The following is a 14,551-nucleotide window of genomic DNA, read 5'->3' as shown; positions in this document are numbered from 1 at the left end:
AAAAAGACGAGGAAAGGAAGAACACTGTTGTGCGAAAAGATTAACGTGCGTGTTTGTAGAACACTTGGTCCGTTTCTTACGGTCGTGAGTGTTCTTTCTGTCTAACGCCAAATCCGCAGACGACGCATTTTCGCGTTTAAGTGCTCGAAGTGCTTGTCGTATTTCATTGAAATCAACGACTAAATAATTCAGGTAGAGACTTTTATGAGTATCATCGAGATGATGGATGATGTTGGCAACTATAGAATTTTTTTAACTATATTCTTGAAGCAAATATGCTGTATTGAATAATCTTTAAATTTACATCATACAAAAATGTAAGTTTGTTGTCATATTTGAGGTTTTTGAAGATTTATTCTTGTTATTTGCAACTAATAGTCTGCGTTGGTTCTTATTGGCGCAAGTTCTCCTTTTATATTTTATTGACTATATGCAATGTTTCAAGTTCGCGCTTTCTCTTCTCATTACGCATTCGTTTATCGATTCGGTGTCGATTTTTCGTAATTGTTTGGAGATATCGTGAATATTTCGCCGGATGTTCTCGCGCGGAAGTTGTAAATTATTCACTAGTTAACGAAGAGTACAACAACGAGGAGAACGCAGTCCGCGTACGATGAATCGAATTTCTCGGGTTTCTACGGTTTCGACGCGTCTCTCTCGGGCACCTCGAAGGAATTAGGAATGCCCAATTTTCTCGTCCGTTGGACAAATCGCCTCTACTCGGGACAACTTCTTCCTTTCCTCCATCCTTTCGGTTTCCTTCTCCGTCGGTTTATCTGGTTACTGGTCACGAGCGAGTCTTAGGCTCTCGGGATATGTGGTTGCCTCCTCGAGATGCGCGACGAGGTGCTCGGTGGCCACCGCATTCGTGCAATCTACGTGACGTCCGTCGTTCGTAAGCCACGCTCCGCTGAAACCTTGACGAAGATCTCCTCGTTCGGCCTTTCGCACACTCGTACACGAGATTATGGGTCCGTTCTTTTTAGCTGCATCGCACTTTTTGCCTTTAGAGTGACTTAAGTATATGACCTAGCTTTGGAGGGAGCAGGAGACGAAATTTCAGTGCGGTAGCGTTAAAGGAAAAAGGAAATGAAACTCCAGTATTAGTTCAGCTAAGAACAACAGGGGCTACATTCTAGACACATAGCAAATGCCAAACACGGTTTCCTGATTCTCCTATTGGAACGACATTAAGAGATAAAAGTATCCAATGTTTGGACACGTATCTACTTCTGGACATTCTTATTGTTTTAGCTTTTAAATACGAACATTTAAACTTTTCACATAAAATATATAATATATATGTATATTCTACATTGAGAGTTTAAATATTTGTATTTAAAGACCAATACAATAAGAATGTCTAGGATTAAATACTTGTCTGGGACAGAGTACTGTATTTTTATCTTATATGTGATGCTTACATAAGGAAAGTCAACGTTCTTTGCCAACGTCATACATGTACGATAATAAAAAAATTTTTTGCGTCTACGTTATCAAACTAAGATTGTTTTATATAATTGTGTAAAAAGGAAGGAAAAAAGAAGAGAAAATGTAAAGTAATCTGTAGGGAGATTTTTCCAAATAAATCGTAGTAGCGAATGTGTTTAATTTGAAATTAAACGGCTTATTAGCGTTCGCTACGCATCTAGAATAAGGTCTCAGGGTCCGATTTTTAAGTTGAAACAACGTTATACAGGACGCTCGTATGAGAATAATAACGAAACCCTAAATTAAAAAGGCACACTTGATGTTCGCTCTATACAGAAAAAAGTTAATATCCACTTAAAACTAATATATTAAAATTAATAATTATTGTTCCATATGTAAGCAACGATATATAATTTGACTAGAAGAATTTCCGAGGCTTGAATTTCAACAATTTTAATGTCTTAAATTTCAGTAATTTTATTTGAATATTATAATGGTTCTTTTCATAAGAAGTATATAATGTAATTATTTTTATGATAATATTTTCTTCCAATACCTAAAAACATCATACTTTCAACCTAGTATTTTATGCTTTTTACTCATGAAAAGTAATTTTGAGTGATAAGAATATATTTTTTTTTATTGAATAAAATATAAAATGTATCAATGTAAGTGACTTATCTTCGTTATGCTCTTATCTTGCTATGCAATCCCATGTCTGCACGTCAAAAATAAGGATATTTCAAAACGAAAATGTTCTTTTTTCCGTGTACGTGTCCAGAATAGTATCTCAGGTCTAATGTCGCGTACGTATGGGAACGCCAGGCCGGACCAGTATCAATTTCCCCGAGCGCGTCGGTGGCAAGCTGGAGGAGCGTTAGCCCAAATTGCAGTAGTTTGCCGACGGCTAGATCCGACCAGACGATAACGTAAACCACCATGGTTTATGGTCGACCGAGCTCTCCCGCGCTCGCACTCACGCACACGCGTATATCCCCGCGCGATGCACCGGTCTCGTCGCCGTCGTCGGCGGCGGCGGCGGTGGCGGTGGCGATCGTGTGCGACCGCCATAGGTGCGGGCCCGTGTCTCTTTAGCCCTATGTTATTGCAAAGCCCTTGATCCGTTGATAATGGATTAATTAATTCGTCTTTCCTGTAATTGATGGCGCCCGCGCCGTTGCGTTCCCGTCTTTCCGGCTCGCGACAAATTGGGGGAAGGGCGAGTACAGATATGAGTATCTGTGAGATAAGATGATGGATCGCGCGGCTGCACATTACGAGGACTTCCTTTAACCTCTAATCGCTCGATGCTTAACGTGGAGCGCTTCAGCATATTTTATTTTGTGTGAGAAACGTGCACGGGGGGAAGTTAAATATCGACCTTTCCCAGCGATGATAAATATGTCTTTTTGTGGTAAAGGAAATAGCGGAATAATGCGAAGCTCGAGGATAATAAAGAGAAATAATAGAGTTAATTGCTCTTGCGGCCGGTTATACTCCAGGGTGCACTTCGCGATTCGTATCGTGAGATGTGTCTTCGTAGTGTTAGAAATACAGAAACGATGTGTTTCTGTATTAAAGTTTATTTAATATTATATGAAATAACTGTAACAAATAAACATAGAATAATTTTTAGCTCTTTGTTAGGCGCGTGGTTCTGTAGGCGCGATTTGAAGGCTTATATGCAGATACTTTTATACACAAAATAACTTTAAAAATTTATATTTAAAAAATAACATGACCTCATGTAAAAAATTTTGGCGCGGTCAAAACTGATAACACTATTATACGTCTCTCTTAAAACCTTACAACTTTTATCTGAGGCATTTCTTTGTACGACGTCAAGTTTCAAAGATAACTAAAGATGGTTCTAATAAAATTGGACACCTTGTATATCATTAATCAAAGATACCGTTTTTTGTAATATATATAGTTTATTATTTATATTTGTATTTTCGAGAAAAATACATATCTTATGCAGAATATATACAGAATACTTGGCAGAATATATCTACAGTGACGCCTAAAATAAGATGATTAGATTTCCTAGTCCTGAATTCGGGACACTTTATAAATGTGTGAAGCGAGTGGCGGGGGAAAGGGGATAAAAAGATAAAAATTATTTAACAATCATTGAAAATGATGACAAATCGATGTCCCGAATAGCACTCGGAAAAATTGGGGACAAAGGGTGAAAAATCGGGACGTTTCGTCATCTTAGCTGTATGTGTCGAGAAGGGAAGAGATTACTCCGTAATATGTTAACTTACAATATGTTCTGACGACTGTACGTCGTTGTTTTCAGCACTCTAATATTTATTTCCGCGGGAGACTCACAGGACACAAGCAAAAGACGTATAGAATACGAAGCGTTGTATCCATGACAGTTGCTCGGCATGAAAAGATCACAGACGCGCGCGCTGTCAGTCACGTACACCAAAAGTTCATTAGCGCGCCGAAAGTGCCAAAAGTGCATGAATGTGAAAACGTGCCAGTGAAGCTGACAACACACACTTTCCGTAACAGTAACCGTAAGACGTAACGAAAGAATTGACCAATCATGTTGAGAATCGTCGAATTGTAAGGTCGCCATTTTTGTGAATACTCAATCGTAATTGGTCAATTCTTACGTTACGTCTAAAGGCCAAATCACACGATGTAGCGATTTGTGATTGACGATTGACAATTAAAGATTAGATTTTAATGAATCAACAAGCTTCAGCCTTGGCTTGCTTTGTTCCAATTGGTCAAGTTCCAATCTTCAATCGTCAATCATCTATCGCCAATCGTTAGTGTGATTTGGCCTTTAAGTTGGCCACACACACTTTCCGTAACAGTAACCGTAAGATGTAACGTAAAAATTGACTAATTATGATCGAGTATTCACAAAAATGGCGACCTTACAGTTCGACGATTCTCAACATGATTGGTCAATTCTTACGTTACGTCTTACGGTTACTACTACGGAAAGTGTGTGTGGCCAGCTTTACGGTTACTGTTACGGAAAGTGTGTGTGGCCAGCTTGATGCGAACGAGTTCGCGCATCTATAACGACGCGATATGTGCGGCACGCCGCGGCGAACGCCTAAACCACTTGCTCGAGTTACTAATCGTTCTAGACCAATCGCGTTCGTTTTGCACTACGAGGTTGTCATCGTGGTTATTCAATCTAAGTGTTGGTAATGAATCGCGCAAAATGCTCGATCTTTTCGCGCCAAGCAGCAGCCATGGGCACATATCGATCCACATCGCTCCGCGTTTCTCGCGTCTTTTATCCGTCGAAAGTGCATCTCGCGCGTTAATAAGTCTCGGAAGTGTCGAGAATAGCGATGTGCGATCGCCGGGGCGTATCGTGAAGACGTCATTTGTAAGTAATCTTCTCGTTTCTCCTCGCGGTTTATGCGGCCGATGCTTGTCGCGCCGACGTTCCTTACATTTGCCAATAACATTGACTCGCTCAAGTAGCAATAGAATCGGGCGATCGTCGGATTTATTGAACGGGAATTGCGATGACAATCAGAGAGAAAGAAAGAGAGATGCGAAATATTCAGGCGATTGCGTCAGCTTGTTAGGAAAAGAGATACGGAGTATCTCAGAGCGTGTTCTTTTTGGCCGCGGCGCCGTATATTTTGGCGTATATTTTTCAGCGCGATTCAATAATCGCGCGACCATCTTGATTCTCGATCTTTCTGCATCGAGCAACCGTCGTGGATACATCGATCAACATCGCTCCGCATTTTATGCGTCTTTAACTCGTTGAAAGTAAGTCTCGCGCGGAAATAAGTATCGGGAATGTCGAGAATAGCGATGTGCGATCGCCGGGGCGTATCGTGAAGATCATTTGTAAGTAATCTTCTCGTTTCTCCTCGCAGTATGTGTAAGGTGACCAGATTTTCCAGCCTTGAATTCGGGACACTTCATAAATATGTGAAGCGGGCGGTAGGCGAAGGGGGGGGGGGGGTAAAAAGATTCGAAAATTATTTGACAATCATTGAAAATGATAACAAATCGGTGTTCCGAATAGCACTCGAAAAAATTTGGGACAAAGGATGAAAAATCGGGACGTCTGGTCACTTTACTAAAATAAAATGAAACGCACGCGTCTGTTAAAGGGTTAAAAGCTCACTGATAATTAGAATTGAGATCGACTCGAGATGCAGTATCGTGGCTCGAGCGGATCGTCCGCGATTCCCGAAATAAACCGTACGTTTTGGGGGGAGAGACTTTTGAAAGAAATATCGCCGAAGTTCCACGAGATGAACGAATACAAGCGTGTTCTCTACGCGTAGTTCACTTGATATCAAGTGTAAGCGCTATACGTGTATACCACGATTAATACGTTGGCCGGCAAGTATGCAGCTGATTTGCAATCCGATCCACGAGCGCGCCGACCGCCGCGACGGTTTGCACGGGAAATTGATATGACCGTACAAACGCTGACGTTCGCGATACGCGCCGCGCGCTTCCATATCCATGATTTCGTACATATTTACACGTGTCTCGTTCGGGCCACCAGACAAGTGTGATTTACGCAAACGCAAGATGCGTCGACGAAAATTTATCCCCCGACGAGCCATTGACGTATGTATAGCTACAATTTTACGCCTTACGTTGCAAGACTTTATATGTATCAATTTTGCTTATTAGGGGAATAAGAATTTATATATTTTCTGAGATACAAATCCACAAATGAGATAAGTCGGATGAAAGCCAACAATTGATATCATTCAGTTGTCGATAATTACCGAGAAATAATGAAATGCTCACTCAAGCTATGTTACTCAAGCTATGTTTAATTAGCATGGTTATGTAAGTTATGCGATTGTGTAATCGTGAAGCATCGATTTTTGTATTCTTATTAAAATACGGGAAATGCTGATTACAATTTGTATAATACATCAGTTTTATGTTTTTGACGAATATAAAGCGTAATTTAAAACGAAAAATCGAAATAATAATAATGATCTTTACTGTCTGATCTGAACTGGAATGCTCTGATTCTGATATATTTGGGAATTAATCTATTAACAAATTTGAAAAGTTAGTTTATTTCAAAGAATTATACACAGAAAAAGTATAATACAGTTAATGGCACAACGTCGAAGTACGTGATGCAGTAAGTTTATAAAATCCAATACAACCAAAGCTTATATATTTCTATCGAAATTTTAATTCGAAATAAACTTAACTTAATGTATGGTCCAGTTTCTAACCTGCGTCGACTCAAAAAATAAAAAATAAAAATCGCAGCGAGTAAGAGCCGCCATTAAATTGTTGAGAAGCGTAGAATGTATACTCCTCTCTAATTCGAGAAGAATATCCGTTATCATATCTGTACTCCTCCGCGCGAGAAGCGTCGGATCGGAATGAACGTTTTTCATCGTTCTACTTTTATTTTCTATCGACGCATCTGCGATACACACTCGTTAGCTCTTTTTACTCTCGCAGTTTTTCCTCATAGTTTCAGCTCTTTTTATTCTCAGCGTTCGAAAGGCGTCTATTGATTCGAGAACTCATCGCTCCGTGCGCGACATATGGTACGTGTCAAATGCATCGTGCACGCATCACGTACGGAGTGGTCTCATAGGATATTCGTAGGGACAAGCGCAAATAGTATACATGCAGAGGTGTGGCCACGCGTATTCGCCCCGGCACTTGCACATTAGTACGCGTTTCGTCCGTGCGTCGATATATCCCGCGCGCGTGTACGGTTAAACATGTTTATACGTGCAGCTAGGGTCAAATCCGTTCGTATTAATTGGCAAACATTAAACTCGTTATGTGTATTTGAGCTCCCGTGTACGCACGCCACGAGCGACGAAATGTTATTACAAGTCGGTAAAAATGCATCTGATTAAAAACATCGCGTCGCTTTTGCACGCCGCGCTGTGCAACGTCACATATACACATACATACACACACCTATATATATTTTTTTTTGCTTGATTATAGCGCGTTGTATTTGAGCGCTTTTGGATATTTTGATCCCACTTTAATTGGCTGCTGTTACGTGTGCGTGTACGTGCGCATCGCTCTGTGTGTGCGCGGAATATATTTAAATATTTTCATTTTTATTACGTGTTATTATTTGCTTATTGGGATACTTTAAAATATTTTTATCATGTGAATTTCAATACATTCATATATATATATATATATATATATATATATATATACATATGAATATGTATATATATATGTATATATATGTATATATATATATGTATATATATACATATATATATTATATATACATATATATACATATATATACATACATATATATATATATATATATATATATATATATGTGTGTAGCACCCGAACGCGATACTATTATTTATTTAAGCGCGTTAAAACATTTTCGAACGCTTCTACACTCAATGCGACTCGTTCTCTCGCGATTAGCGAAATAAAGAACGAACTTTCGCGCTCTCCGCACGCGTGTCGGTGTATGACGTTAAGCGTTGACATGTTTATACGCACAAATCGGACGTGTACGCGCCGATTGATGGGATCGATAATGTTTTAGTAACAAAAAGCGTGACGCTGTATATCGCTGTCATGCACCACCCATCCCATAAATTTGGCGTCATTTAATTCCTCCATTTAATCGGATGACGCGGTACACGAACATTTCGAAACAGAAACAAATTTGCAAAGCGGAGCCCCGGGATACGCGCGGCCGCGTGTATGTATGTGTTTTCCAAGTCATTTTACCTCGTCTCGTTCCCTCACGTAACACCTTTTTTCCCGACAAATCGGTGTGTTGCGTTGTGTCGCGTTACGTTGCGTGGCCGTTGGAAATTTTGTCACGCGATATTTCCGAGATGTGTGAATTGTGTTCAATTTATCGGCCCCGAGATAGACTTTCATGATTATCACGGCTTGAGAAAATCGATAGTGGACATTTCACAAATTTTTAAATTACATTTGTAAAGCAAATATATCGTATTGAAATAATCATCAAATTTACATTGTAGAATTTACATTGTTGATATTCTTGTGATATATTGATGTTGCAGCAACCGATTTAAAAATTACATTAAAATTCTCATACATTGCATTTTACATGATATCGTTTGGAGCAAATTTTGATAATTTTTTTCGTATTTCTTTCGTATTTTTGTTTCATTCTATGTGTGGTGAATATGAGTGTCATATAAACCACATATAAACCACTTCGCCAATCTTATACATCGACTAATAAAATTTAAGTTTACGTATACCTGTCTATGTGCATTCAATAAAGGAGACATTATGTCGAAAAATAAAAATAAACTTTTATTTAAAATTTATTAATTTTAAAAATTAATAAATTAATTAAATTTTTGTGTCATTACCTGTATTATATTTTTTCTGTGTATAATTCCTTGAAATAAATTAACTTTTCGAAATTGTTAACAAATTAATTCCCAAATATATTAGAGTCAGAATATTTTGGTTCAGATCAGAGAGTAAAGATTATTATTATTTCGAATTAATTTTATTATTAAATTTATTTATTTATTTATTTTTATTTAATGGAGGTTTATTATAAAAAAGTTCTTTCATTTTTATTCGCAAGGCTTTTCAACCTACTTCATATGTAATAAGAGGTATTGGATCTATCTAATTGAACTAGGCTTATGTTAGCTTCGTTTGTATATTTATCGTGAAAGGAAGTGAAAACGAAATTTCTTGCAAGTGTATGATGCACTGGTTTTGATAATAAATGAAATTTTCATTCATAAAATGATTGAAATAGAGCATATTATGAATGGAGGTAAAGTTGGCCCATATTAAAGGCCCAGCAAAAGGACTGTGAAGACTTTTCGTGGAAACTCTTGAACTACTAATCAGTAGAGATGTGCGAACTACTCGAATTCGAATCGAATCGAATCAAGTGAAACTCGATTCGAATTTGAATCCCCATGATTCAAATCTGAATAATTCGAAAATTTCGAATAAAAAAAGATTCAAATACGAATCGCGCACATTAGCATTAACGAAGTACTATTAAAGACATCCAGCCTTACGAGAATTAGCATGACTTGAATAGTTTGCTATACATTAAGATTTTCTTTAAAAATATTAAAAGAAGATAATGGCTTCTAGATAAACTCTTACCGATAACTGTCAAATCGATATGTGTCGTTGCGCAGCTTTCAGGACTGGATCTATACACGTTTACCGACTATATATTATATATCTTTTACTTTAAAATGATTTGATATCACATGATCAATGTTATCTTTTTCATACTGAAGTCACTATTTTTATATTGAATTCAATGATTATGTTAATTAAAAATTCTTTCGACGATTCGATTCGATTCGATTTGGGTGAAATTTCATCGATTCAATTCAATTCGAATTCAAAATTAAAATCTGAGATTCGATATAAAAAATCTTTGATTCGCACATCTCTACTAATCAGGATATATATTTTATACGTGGCCTTTTTACTTTGCGCTATTGGACAACTGAACTTTGTACCAGGGCAAGATGGCTATGTTGTTGCATGTTCGTATTTTGGTTATTATAAAACAAAATATATGGTTAACAGAGACATGGTGGACATTAATTCATAGAAGAATGTTGCCTCTATCATATTTATACAGTCAGTTACAATAATAAGTCGCCTGAGACATTGTAAAGTCAAAATTCTAAAATATAGAGTATCTAGCTCCGGTTTCCTCTAATCTCGAAATTTTGATAAACGTGCCATCTGGCCCCGGTCTCCCGGTGCATCCATAATGGCCGGAGAGCACATGAAAAGGAGAAAAAGTATCGGAGCGAACGGCTGCGCGAGAGGAGCGCGAGCGACGGCGGCAAAGTAAAAGCGGAAATAAATGCATAGCGTGGGAGCCTTTCCTGATCGAAGCGCGAATCAAAATGCGCAGAAAATCGCCGGACAGACGAACGGACAAACGGACGGATGGATGGTTGACCGTCCGTCGCCGCGTCTGCACATATTGCGAACGCGCGCTCTACCTGTCGAAACCTATCACCGTATGAAATCTTCGCTCAGGTGTGCGACATAACCGTTCCGCCGCGGCCAATGGAAATCGCTCGTGATTCCCGAACATTTTTTATGCCCCCGCCTCTCCGCCGTCGGTGTGCGGGCTCCCCCGTGCGTTATTCTTCTCCGTGCGTGCACGGATAATATCGAATCGCTCGCTCCATTTGTAAATCAAACGATATCGTTGCATTCGCTGATGTCGCTCGGCTTTGTGACATTTTATCGGAGAGCACGATTCGCATGAAAAAATCTTCGCGGCTTCTTATTTCGTCGGATCGGAATTCGCGCCGGGAGGCGCGGATACGGCATGGCGCAACGTGACAGGATGTAAAATATACGAAGGTAACAAGAGAGAGGCAGAGAGAGAGAGAGAGAGAGGGGGAAGAGGGAGAGAGAGACGACAAAAATACGATTAGCGTATTGATGAAAATCCCTGGCAAACTTGGCAGTCGATTTGAATTTTACATTATGCGAGAAGCATTTATCCGGCTCAGTAATTTATTGCGCATTTATGTATACGCTATTCGTTTATTCTGCATACCGTAATGTGTATGTTGATAAAAACCGCAGGTACTAGAAGAATTAATATCGAATGCACGCCGAATGAATATTCAGCGCGTGATTGGGACCACATTGTGTTGCTACACGTTCACACTCTAATGAGCGTGCATTCCATCGTGATCAATTATCCTAATTGACAATTAGTCGCCAGACATCAGAGGAGCCGTGAAAAGTGGGAAGCGAGGTATTTTTAATCAGTTAAAAAGCGGGAAGCGCGACTTCCCTCGTCGTGGATACACGTTTCATACAATTGCATATATATTTACCTTTATTTATTCGCAGGAACGTCCACCTGTTAAATCACGCAGAATGTGTTTGTTAAATGTTTACGAACGCAAAAATCTACTATGCTCCCACGGTGATCGACGATTTTTGCGACGAGTCGAGAAACGTTAAGTTCCCGCATAAAGTTCGTATCAGTAGACAGGTTGAGGAAGGAAGGGAAGAGGGGAGATTTGCCTCTATGTGTGTGTGTGTGTGTATGTATGTGTTGGGTTTGCGTTTCGCGAGATCATATATTTAAGGTCGACAAGCACACTTCGAGTTAAGTTTCGGTTATGCTAATAAGATATAATTCGGCACGAGTTCTGTGCACGATATATTTATACAGGACACGTATTGTCAGAGCTCAGCCATTGAAGAGGGAGTCGTTTGTCGGATTTATGGAAGAGATAGCGGGGGACATCGGTGCATCGTTGCGTGCAAGTGGCACGATAAAGTGGAGAGGTTGACGTCTCTCTGTAAGAGGGACGTATTCCTATGAAAATCGTGCCCGCCAGTTTTCGCAGAAGAGGGAGCGAAATGAGCTCGAGGCAAGAGTCGGGACTGGTGGAAGACGATTCTCACTCGTCGATAAAATCCTGGTGTAAGTTCCGACCTACAATAAGTGACTTAAGCCAGAAGCTTTAAGAAATTGACCAATCACGGTCGATTATTCTCCTCACATTTGATTGTGATTGATCAATTTCTTAAGGCTTAAGGCTTAAATCATCTATTCTATTGTTCTATTGTTCTATTCTATTGTAGAATAGAACTAACGCGATGGCTAATGTTAACGCAGCTGTAACAACGACGACGACGACGACGACGACGACGACGCAATTTTGAATAATTCTCAACTGGTAATTTCATCGTTTAATAAATTCACGCTAATAAATTTGTAGTCTAAACGAGAACAAGCAGGCGTTCGTGTCCCGTTAATTATTTTGAAGCGCAGTGATTATACATTCCGATTATATTTTAATGACTATGCGATAATCCGATTATGGTGCGTAATTTCATTTTGCGCGGGATATACTTTTAGTAATGCATGCTAAAATACACCTGAGTAGCCGGGGTGAATTCTATATCGTGTATAACGTCGCTGTGTAACGCACAGAGTTCTAGAAGTAACGTTCGTCCCGTTTATTCCCAAAGAAGTAAACACGTTAATGACTCCCTCGTGCATAATATGACCACGCTCGAAACTCGCCCACTTCATCGCACAAGCTCTAAAAGCATTTATCGTTATTAACGGGCGCGAGTATTCCGGCTCGGCTCGGGTTCAATGCATCGGCGAGATTGTTGAAGTCGATTCGCGGCGTGACGCGGCGCGTCGTCGATTGGGACTTCATAATGCAAGCAATCGGCAACTTGGCGCACGGCGTCGTACGTTGTTTGCGTTGGATATTAAATTGCAAATTGCGCAGACTTGCGCTCTCACATGGTAAACAGTGAGCCTGTTCTGTGTGCGAGTAAAAGTAGAAAAGCAAATTCCACGAAGCGCACCGCGACCCACATAGACAGGTGTGCGTGAATTTGGCAGCGACTTTATTAGCCGATTTGCTGAGGTTGCGCGTTCATGCTTCACATGACACTCATATTTATTTACATGGGACGATGAAATACACGAAGAGAATATTATAGTTTTTTTCATACAAGTTCTTTTCAATTTCATTGTGTTTTTAATAACCTATAGTAAAAAATAGATTGTCAGTGAAGTCCATCTTCTACTAACAAGGAACACTCAAGGCAACTCAAAAATTTAAAAAATTCTGAAACTTTGTGTATAAGTAGAGTAATTCATCCGTAACACAAAACGGTAAATATTGACAAAAACGGACCATCTTCCGAGGACGATGACCTTCACATATGTTGTCAAGGTCATCATCTTGAGTAACATTCAAAAGATTTTAGCCGTCGCTCGTTGTTCATTAAAAAAATATTAACAAAAAAAGTTCTATAAAATGAGTGTAATTTTTGGACACCGTATATATAAAAACATCGAATTTATAGGCATCGAATTTATAGGAAAGTGCGTGCCCCTAGCACACACACATACACACTGCTCGCCCGCTCGCCCGGGCGAACTCGCGGTGGGTGCTTGTTTTCCTTTTGTATTAGAATGATCTAACAATCATCCATGTAATTTTGCGACATTACATAAATTAATGTGTGAGACAAATTACATTTTATTTATAAAACCTCAAATATAATAGGAACATACGCATCTAACGCGAGCCCGCCCGGGCGGGCGAGTAGTGTATGTGTGTGTGTGTGTGTGTGTGCGCGCGCGTGCTAGAACACGTACCTTCTTGCCGTGTGTTACGTTCAGTTACGCACACGCGCGAGCGCGCGGGCTGGCGAGCAGTGTGTATGGTGTGTGTGTGTGTGCGCGCGCGTGCTAGAACACGTACCTTCTTGCCGTGTGTTACGTTCAGTTACGCACACGCGCGAGCGCGCGGGCTGGCGAGCAGTGTGTATGGTGTGTGTGTGTGTGCGCGCGCGTGCTAGAACACGTACCTTCTTGCCGTGTGTTACGTTCAGTTACGCACACGCGCGAGCGCGCGGGCTGGCGAGCAGTGTGTATGGTGTGTGTGTGTGTGTGTGTGTATGTATGTGTGTGTGTGTGCGCGCGCGTGCTAGAACACGTACCTTCTTGCCGTGTGTTACGTTCAGTTACGCACACACGCGCGAGCGCGCGGGCTGGCGAGCAGTGTGTATGAGTGTGTGTATGTGTGGCTAGGGGCACGCACTTTCCTAGCCTACAAATTCGATGTTTTTGTATATACGGTGTCCAAAAATTACTCATTTTATAGAACTTTTTTTGTTAAAATTGAAACTATTTTTGTAAAAATTGAATGATTTCAAGAGTACTTTAAAACTATAATAAAAAAAATTTTTAAATAGGGGTGAGGTTGGAGGTATACAATAAATAAACAAAAAAATTTTTTTTAATTATAATTCTAAAGTACTTTTGAAATCATTCAATTTTTACTTTGGAAAAATTTTTTAATCTCTTATAGTTTCGACGATATTCGCTTCAAAAGAAAAAAAAATCGATTTTTTTCAAAGGAGTGTTTCACCCCCTAAAACTGTAATGCCGCACGAACAAAAATAGTTTTGTCTTATGGGTAAACTACTCTATTTGCAGACAAAGTTTCAGAGTTCTTTGAATTTTTTAGTTGCCCAGTGTTCCTTGTAAAAAACACGGTGAATTTCGCTGGAAGTATAGTAAATTTTTGAAGTTCCTGATATATATATATATATATATATATATATATATATATATATATAT

At 39.5% G+C, this 14,551-nt stretch overlaps 1 protein-coding gene across 2 annotated transcripts in view; it reads left to right on the top strand.

Annotated features, from left to right (window-relative positions):
* Positions 1–14,551, top strand: part of LOC116840217 (tyrosine-protein kinase Drl-like) — a 121,000-nt gene that overhangs the window by 7,738 nt on the left and 98,711 nt on the right. The window contains exon 1 of one of the 2 annotated variants that reach the window (XM_032806685.1): positions 4,739–4,798. The exons of the other annotated variant lie outside the window; for it this stretch is intronic. The gene's annotated coding sequence lies outside the window, so the exon portion shown is untranslated. Of the gene's footprint in view, positions 1–4,738; positions 4,799–14,551 lie in introns of those variants that run through there. 2 annotated transcript variants of the gene reach the window in all.

This window comes from Odontomachus brunneus, unplaced genomic scaffold (assembly GCF_010583005.1).
Source record: "Odontomachus brunneus isolate Ranch 3 - 2012 unplaced genomic scaffold, Obru_v1 Obru_scaffold_009, whole genome shotgun sequence".
NCBI classification, from domain to species: Eukaryota; Metazoa; Arthropoda; class Insecta; order Hymenoptera; family Formicidae; genus Odontomachus; species Odontomachus brunneus.
This window is presented reverse-complemented; position numbering and strand designations above follow the sequence as displayed.